This window comes from Neolamprologus brichardi, chromosome 14, assembly GCF_056152115.1.
Source record: "Neolamprologus brichardi isolate AB-2024 chromosome 14, ASM5615211v1, whole genome shotgun sequence".
NCBI classification, from domain to species: Eukaryota; Metazoa; Chordata; class Actinopteri; order Cichliformes; family Cichlidae; genus Neolamprologus; species Neolamprologus brichardi.
Genome location: NC_142117.1, coordinates 28,531,186 through 28,540,718, shown reverse-complemented (window position 1 = coordinate 28,540,718; position 9,533 = coordinate 28,531,186).

Genomic DNA, 9,533 nt, shown 5'->3' with positions numbered 1-9,533 from the left:
GCAGCAGTGGGCTCTGTTAAGTGACAAAAGTGACACTTTGAAGTAGCAGGAAGAGCAAATACTGCAATAAGTATATGGACTTCATACTTTCAGAGAAATCATATTCTTTACTCTGCTTCAGTTTCTTTTATCATGCAGATAAAGATTTTACACACCAACCTTGCAACCACCTATAACTGGATTGGTGTCAAATAAACTGACAAGCACTACTCTTCAAACTAGCAGCACGCACGCAGGCTGAATTTCAAATACTGGAGTGACTACATGTTTATATCTGCACAGTTATGTTTTCAAGCCTGAAGGCAAGTGATGGCTGTAGTAATATATCAGCCATCACATCACATCACACCACATTTCTTATGTATGAATCATATGTGGATTTATTATAGACCTGTTAGATAATTCAACCTGACATGTCAAATAAAAAGCTTTATTTCTGTTGATCCCATGACATAATAATATTATGTTATTACAAAGTTATTAACATAATAATAAGGCCTTTGGTTTGCACTTCTTTTGTACTGATGATACCTTTATATTTTTGACTTAAGTGATATGACCTTGACCTGCAATCGAGTTTTTTTTATGCTGTGCTGTTCATACTCACTTTTGTAAAAATTTATGACTGTAGCCATGTGGCCACCTTAAAAGTACAAAAAACCCTGAGAGTTAAACGTGTGCTGTCAAGGTTGCTCCTTCGTTCACTTAGAGGTGAACTCTCCCATCTCTCCTCCCGCTGTCCAAAACCCATAGATTTTTATTTTGGGTAATAAATGTGCCAATACCACGAAAATGTGACAGTAGCAACAGTAACCTTTAGTGTCAAGATTATTTTTTCTGTCAGCAATTTATTTGCCTGGCCTGTCAGATGCAGTAGCGCGTTATCGGTCCAAGTCTATAAGCTCGTTTTATTTCTTTTTTGTTAACAGTTAATGTATAACCGGGTGTACAAGGAATCAGCACATTTTCTTTTACCTCATGCACAGATCGATGCTGGTGTGGCTTCGCTGCAAGGGAGCTAAATGGGATCATTGTCAGGAGAGCAGCGCTTCTCATGCTGGCTGGAAAAGAGAAACTGAATATACATTTACAGGTGTAATCATGTAGTACTGAGTGGTTTGGGGGTGTTCTTACAGTAAACTAAAGAGAAATATAACTCCAATTATTTAAGAAAATGCCGAGAATTAAGAAACGTCAGCCTCTCAGGTTTCTCTGTGCCAGCCTGTCATGATGAGCCCTGATCTTTCCAATAAAAACTGTTTTTACTACAAACATGAACTTTGATAGCAAAGGCCTCACAGGAGCTCCTCTGAAACCACTTTGTTTATATAAGTCAGCTTTTGAACAATTAAAATTCTGGCCTCATGCCACCTAATGTGAAACCCAAGTTATCTATTATTTCATGAGTAAAGAGAAAAGCTTCACACTCAGTCAACCATGGTGTCTGTCTTGTCCCCCTGTGAGTGCTTAAAGTACCTGCCTTTTTCCTTCCTTGTGTAGTTCAGATGTGACTCCCTATTGTGGTAATCGTAGAAAAAAAAAGGTTTATATATTTCACTTCTTTAAAAAAATCTAATTTATTGATTTATTTTGTCACAAGAAAGGTGAAAGACAAGTATATCTTACAGAAAGCTGCATACTTTCACTTTTGGCCTCAAGAGACTACCACATATGAGTAGATTTGAGCTCCTTATTATATCAGATTTAGATTTGGATTTATTGATCATTTCACTTTTTCATTTATTTATTTATTTATATTAGTAAAAATAGTTTCACACGTGTTAACGAACAGCCGGCAAAATGGCTACGCATTAACCCACTGCTGAAACTTTAATCTAACATCAAAAATTACACAATTAATTTTGCCTATTCTATTTCACAGTTTAGTGCAGTAATGTCAAACTCATATTAGATCGTGGGCCAATTACAGCCCACTTTGATCCTAAGTGGGTCAGACCAGTGAAACTCTTCTTTCTGTTAGTGTAAACGGATAAGCTACACATTGAATCCATGAGATATTTTAATATGTTTTAAAAAAGGTTAAAAAGAGTTTAAGTGCAATCATACATCTCAGTTTTTCTACATGATAAAGAAATGTTGCCGTAGTAAATGAATCTATCAGCATGACCGCTTAAGATTTAATTGTAAGAGAATGTGTTTTATAAATGTAAATGTGTCAGATTACACGCAATAAAGTTCTGGTAGCTCGCTGACTTGCCTGTAATTATAAAAAAGAAATGTATTGTTAATGGTAAATGGCCTGTATTTGTATAGCGGTTTACTTAGTCCCTATGGACCCCAAAGCGCTTTACACTACATTCAGTCATCCACCCATTCACACACCGGTGATGGCAAGCTACATTGTAGCCACAGCCACCGTGGGGCGCACTGACAGAGGTGAGGCTGCCGGACACTGGCGCCACCGGGCCCTCTGACCACCACCAGTAGGCAACGGGTGAAGTGTCTTGCCCAAGGACACAACGACCAAGACCGTCAGAGCCGGGGCTCGAACTGGCAACCTTCCAATGACACTTTGGGCAAGATACTAGAATAGGCAGTGATTGAACCACCATCCTTCTGATTGATACATGTCTGACCTACAGAACCACAGCAACTCTTACAAAAACAATGTAAAGCTGAGGCTGACGGGAAGGCCATGTATCTTTAGTTGTTAATGATCAGCATATTTATATGAACATCACAATAGTTGTATACATATGCACACCTTGGACTTTCAGTACAACTCATGCCACCTAGAGAAATACTATGACATTACTTCAGTTCTTGGATGTATTAGCGATGGGCAGGAGCAGGAGTACAGAGCACTGATCTGGGAGGAATCATCTGCTTCTGAATGTGAATAAGAATCAAGAAATTGTCATCTTCAGATAGAAGAAGTCATCCACAAGTTATCCACATCGACAACAGGAATATCATAACATTCATATAACAAGCGTATCGAGTGTGTCTGTGGACGGCTACTATGCAATCAGGTAAGAGTGAGTTTTGACTGCTTGGGGACAATTCAGCTTTATATTCAAGTATTCATATTTTTTCACATTCTTTGTTTGTTCCTATAAATAATGACTGCCAATTGAAACAGGTGCTCGTGGTCCATGAATTGTGCTCCAATTGCTGTCATCAAAAAGCAGCTGGTGAGTTCCCAGACAGTTGTAATGGACAAAGTGACCTGACAATTGCCACAGGTAAAAGAGTCACAAGACACATGAACTGGTAGGCGTGAATACCTGTTTAAAATATTGTGCCACTACTTGACACCAAATTTCCTCACAGGCATTCTTGGTTACCACGTAATGCAACTTTGACTTTTTGTGTAGAGCCACCATGTGGAGGACATTTGTTTTGTTTTTTTGTCTGTCATTTCTGAGTTATTCATTTATTGAAATCTTCCCTGAGAAAATAATTTTAAAAAATATCATTTTTATTAATTATTATTTTTTATTGATTTTAATTTTTTTTTTATGTACAGAGGCTTATGACATTAAAATGACATTGAAGTAAAGCTGGACATGGTGCCAACAGATCTGCACTCAGAGACCCATTTTCCAAACACCGCCCCCATTCTCAGCAGTGGACTCTGGACCTCTGTCTCCACGGTCCTCTGCTCATCCCTAAAATTAATTCATCTGCACATCTCTGTCCGTAGAACACCACATTAACCCCGACCGCAGGAGGCATCCTGACGGAAAAAATGTCCCTCGCTGGCATCATGGTGAAACATCAGTTTGACCTTTCCACCTCGGACCCTCTCTCTGCTATTTTCCCACCCTCAAACCCAGACTGTTCCCTCACACTCTTTAGCGGTTTGAAAGAGTCAAAGGTAAAGGACTAAATAAGTCCAAACTAAAATGCCATGCAAAAACTAACATCGCTCTCTAAACATGTCATTTGTTGCCATGCATTCATTTCAAAGGGTCACGCCACACTGGCTGCTTTGTGGAGGACAGAGAAACTGTAATTGGGGGCCATTAGCTGCTGCCCAAGACTGGTCATGCAGGGTCAGTTTGTAGATTGAGACACGGTGACTGCACAGTCCCACCACCTCCATCGGCGTCCTCTACCTGTGAGACTTCCCCACCCTTCTGATCTCCATCACCAAATCCTGTGCATGCTACACACAGACACACGAAGTAACACACACATACCACATACACATGCCTCCCCAAGCCCTTTTTTTGTATTGCCTACAAACAGACCTTGAGACACAGCCAAGAACACCCAGCAGCAATCACATAAAAACCCACTTTTATAACAGCTTTAAACTTCTGTCAGACCAATCTAAACCCCATCAGTAAATCCCTGACAGCACCCGTACCACCCTTCTGTGATCCAAGGGTAGGTCTGCCCTGTGAATGTGGCTCTGTAGCATTTTTTACATATCAAATATCAGAATAGAGGAAATACTTTGATTTGAAGTGGATTTAGGATTTCATTTAAAAAATATACCATTATTTGTGTCGAATATGAGAGTAAATCAGCATGAGAAAGTTATAACCTTAGCTAAGCTATTTTAACTAAGTAAAGCAAAACGAAAACATTTAACTAAAGTTTTAACTAAAGAAAAATGAAATAAGTTATGCTAGGCTATAAGGATAACATGAAGCACAACTAAATGGCAAATGTCTGTTGCTTAACAGCTAAAGAGTGCAGCGGGAGTGATTTTGTTGCACAATAATTGTTTTGTTGCACTGCCAATAGCCCCACTACAGTCATAGATGTGATCTGATTTCCCCATGCTGGTGCTGTTTCTACATCATAACAATGTTGGTCCAGGATCAACATCTGTTGCCCACTTGTGTGGGCATTTGCTAAGAAGTTAGCTAAAGAGCATCACTCAGACTTCCTAAGCTGCACAGCCTGCTGATGCTAGCACTGTGCTCCTGTAACCTTAAGCTACCTATAGCTAGCAGCTATACAAGTATTCATGAGCTCCACAGGAGGCAGAGATGTAGCATCAGTATGACAACTGCTATGCTGACCAGCTAAGTATCCCTTTCTCCTGCAGACTGCCCATGCTGTGTCCAGATTGACATTTAATTTGTAACTTCTGTCAAAATTATGTGATTTAATTGGCTAATTGGTAACCATACATACATTCTACTTTAAAAATCACAACAAAAGGCTAATAGTATACACATTTAATATAAAATCCTAAGCCCGAAGGCCCCATTAGCTCCAGGGCCCTGGGAATCTTTCCACTTTCCATGCAATAATTCATGAGGATAAACTCAAACTGAGCCACGTTTTAGCACCAAAATGCTAAGCTATAATAAAACTAAAATGATATTATTTTATTTTAATGAAGTTATTGTTGTAGGGTCTTTACCTTGCAATACAAAGCTCCTTGAGGTGACTGTTGTTGTGATTTTGTTCTATATAAATAAAATTGAATTGAATGTTGAACTAAACTGCTGTATTTAAACTCACCAAAAATAATCTTGGCTAAGCTAAAGCAGACAAAGATCAAATTAATCTTTAGCTAAAACAGCTTGTGAATTCAATTACTAAGGGTCTCTAAATCAGGTCTATTCTTTACTAATCTTTATTCTTTGTTTGGATCCAGAAACAAAAACTGAAAAAAGAACTGCAAATATATGTACTGCAGCCACAGAGTCAGTGCAACTGCAGTTTCACAGTCCTTCTCATAAAGAACTGCCCTCCTTTATGGCCCTGTTGCCCAAGATCACATGCCTTCAGAGCTGGGATATGATCTGAGATAAGGCAAGAAAGTACCGAAACAGGCTGAACCACTCTCCTTCCTCCTTGCGCTGGTTACACGGGTGAAAGAACTGAATGGTAACTTGCCAAAATTTAGTTTTCAGATTTTTAGGAATAAACACAAACTCTACCAAATCAAAAGAAATGACTTAAACAAGCTTACATCATCATATCTTAAAGCACTTTTAAGAGAGACTTAGATCACACTTCTTTGGAAGATATCAAAGAGAGTCTGATGCCCTCATTGCATTTAAGTTTTGCAAATCATGTCTTCATGATAAGCTGATTGCCTTATCCTTGACGGCAGCGCACAGTGAGAGCAGTAAAGGAGCAGGATTACAAGGTGATGGTCCATAAAGGGTTTGGCTTAGATAAGATGCTTTGTGGGAAGAAGAGGGCCGGTGACTTTAGGGCAGGAGAAAACAGGTTTTCTGATTTAGAGTCAAAAAAGCCAGAGTTTGCGCTTGCGTTTTTTTTAAATTTAAGGATCAATCGTGAAGTTCAGTTTAACCAGGAGAAAAGTTAGTTTATGTGTTTTCAGGGGGGTCTGAGCAGACAAGGTCATAAAAATATCGCGGTCCATGAAAGGAAGCCATTTCAACCTTTAGCCTGTTCCTTACTTAGTCATCTCGAAAGTTTGCCAAGACGGGAAATTACTTTAAAAGTGTTCTGAGCTTCTTGCATAGTTTGCCGTTTGGTAATTAAAAACATTAAAACTGAGGTGTGTGTGTGTGTGTATTTTGGTTGTTCCTTCTCCTGCAGTGTTTTGCTGGCCTGATTAACTTTGTGTGTGCATTGTTATGCCAGTAGTCTCAATAAAATTCCTCCCCGCTGAGGTCCTCCTTTCTAATCTTCAGAATGCCTCTGTTAATGAGCCTAATAGCATATGAGCGATAGCACACCTGAGTGAAGACGCACAGGGTGACTGCTTCAGCAACTTCCCGCAATGCAATGCACACCTTCATGGCTTCAGTCCATTCAGAGGAAACCATTAGAACAAACTGCTTTTAGGTGCAGCAAAGCAGACCGGGCATGATCATTTATGAACTAGATCACCTCTGGGTGCCCTACGGAAGGACAAAGCACAGACGGTCTGCATTAAAACTCTCACACGCTTCATCTAAGGAGCAATAGAAGTGGTGAAGTCATGGAAAAAAAATGTATTTAATTCTCATGATCAGTGTAATCAGTAACTAAGTTTCCCTTTAGTCATGGGAATTTTTTCCCCTCTAAAACCTCTTGTAGCATTTCATAATTATCCATTAATGTGAAAAAATATTAGGTTAGAATATGTGAAAAAAGTGCAGGATGTGCAGGGTCTGTATAGTTTTTTGGTAAAGTCTGTTGTTCTGTGCCTTAGTAATGTAGACAGATGACTAAATGTCAACAACCCCATTATGAGGTAGGAAAGTTTCCTGGTCTGAATGTTTGTTCTGGGGGTTTGTGGCTTTTCATAAGGAAATAAAAGGGAAAAATCAAATATCTGAAATTCTGAGGAATCACGAGGTCATGCATTTACTGACACTACAAAATAAACTTAAAGCTGAAAACTTTTTCACATTTAAATCATAATAATTTATAAAATGTTATTAAAAACTGTTTAAAAAACAGTTTATTCTCATTTTATATCAGCGATTGAGTGGAGTTCTTTGTAAAGAAAGAGAAATACTTCCCTCATCTGGTCAGAGTGTGGAAGTGCACAAAAGACAACAATGTCTATCTACACTACATGGACCAAACTGTTGGGCCACCTACACATCACACCTACTGGAGCATTTTCGATCCATAGATAATAATATAGAGCTGGTCCTCCTTTTGCTGCTATAGTAGCTCCTAGTTTTTCGTTTTTGTTTTTTGGGGCAGGAGGGCTTCTACAATATTCTGAAGTGTGTCTGTGGGAATTTTTAGACATTCTTAAAGAAGAGCATGTGGGCGGACAGACACTGGCTCCAAGTCTCCATTCTAGTTTGTCCCAAAGATACTTAATGGAGGGTATCCTTGTATCCTTGATGGATACTTGGTGGATCATGCCTTTATAGACCTTGCTTTGTGCACTTGGGCACAGTTGTGCTGGAAAAGGGCCTTTACCAAATCATGAAGCTCAGGTTTCATGGCATGGGGAGATTTGGAACTATTGAATGAGCAGTATTGGTGACTTTTGCACACTTAGTTCTTCAGCACATGGTGACCCTGCCCTGTGGCCAAAGGCACAAGGTTGTGGTCATACTATAGGCTTTAAGACTGTCAGTCAGGTGTTATTCAGATTTCACTAAATAAACAAAAGAATTTCTGAGTCGCAGTTGTATCAAACATCCATGTTAAAGTTTCGGGGTTTAAGTCATAGACTGTACAGTACTGTGCAAAAGTCTTGAGCCACTCCTCATTTTAGGGGTTGTCCCCTGCTGGCCTTCAAAAGGAATAAACAGGGATGGAGGTTTTTCTGGTTCTAAAAATAAACCTGCTTAGGAGAAACCAAACCTTACAATTGTTATTATCTAATTGCATGTATTTTCATACAAGTAAGTTGGTACTGGTGATAGTCCCAGACCAGAACTGGGTCTGTGTATGTGATTTGTGAACTGATTATTGTGTAGCATTGACAGCAGAAGTCTGATTTCAACTGAAAAAACACTGCGGTGAACAGAATCTTTGGACTTCATCTGTCAATCATTGGTGAATTTCTTACAATAGACAGTGGACTTCAAACTTTGGGGCTAGCAATTTATTGGGCAATCAGATGTAATTGTGTGGGTATAGATGGGCACTTAACTGAGCTGCTGTTAATTCCACATGTGCTTTCCCTACTGTGGTACGGAGGTGATAGTGATTATGTTTCATGTAAAAAATACATTTCTTAAAACATGTATGAAAATCACTATGGGCACTATGCAAAGAAGAGCCAGTGCATGTTCATCTCCACACTATGGCTTAATATAAATAATTCAGGGATTCTTGTGCACCTTTTTTCAAACACTAGACATTCATCAATCACAACAATAGTGGAAAAAAAATATTAATTTTCAAGGATTTTCATCCAATGATGAATTCAAATTTGACTTTCCCGGACAATAACACCACATACTTCAACCTACGCGCAATGTAATTGCAACCAGAGAATCCAGTAGCTTCTATTAACACATGAATGTGTTTCTCAACATCCCTGATGTTTGAATCTGAGTCATTTGCCTCCTTGTTGTGCCAGCGTGAAATACGCCCACTGGTCATCTCGAAGTCTATGAGGGAGCTGCAGAGCATAAACATTCACCACGTCAATGAGAGCCACGCTCTGAACAAAAGAAAAGGGTATTTTCAGCCAGCGCCAAAACATCAGCCTCTTTAGAGCAATTCAGATTATTCACATGCTTTTCATATTGAACCTGTGCTGAGCTGAATAGAGCTATTTAAGTGCAGAGAGGTAAAAATGTTGCCATGAAAGAGTCCTTTTAAGACTTTTTGCAGATTCAGATATGAAAGCTATTTAATGACAGTGTGAGATGGAGCTGGATTTAAATCTGCTTTAACGCTACGAGAAAGTTATTTGGTAGAAAACAATACTCTTTATACTGAACAAGCCACAGTTCAGAAAAATAATTTGTGTCAAAGTGTGAAACATGGCTCTAGATATATATTAACTGTGTGACTAGTTTTCAAGCAGCAGGGGTTAGTTTTTGGTCCAGTCAATTATCTATGCTGTCTACATGTGAATGTGCTCCAACCATGAATTACAGCTCTGTGTGGGAAGATGGATGAAGGCAGCCAGAGGCTATGAAAGAGAAAGCAGGCAGGTATGTGTG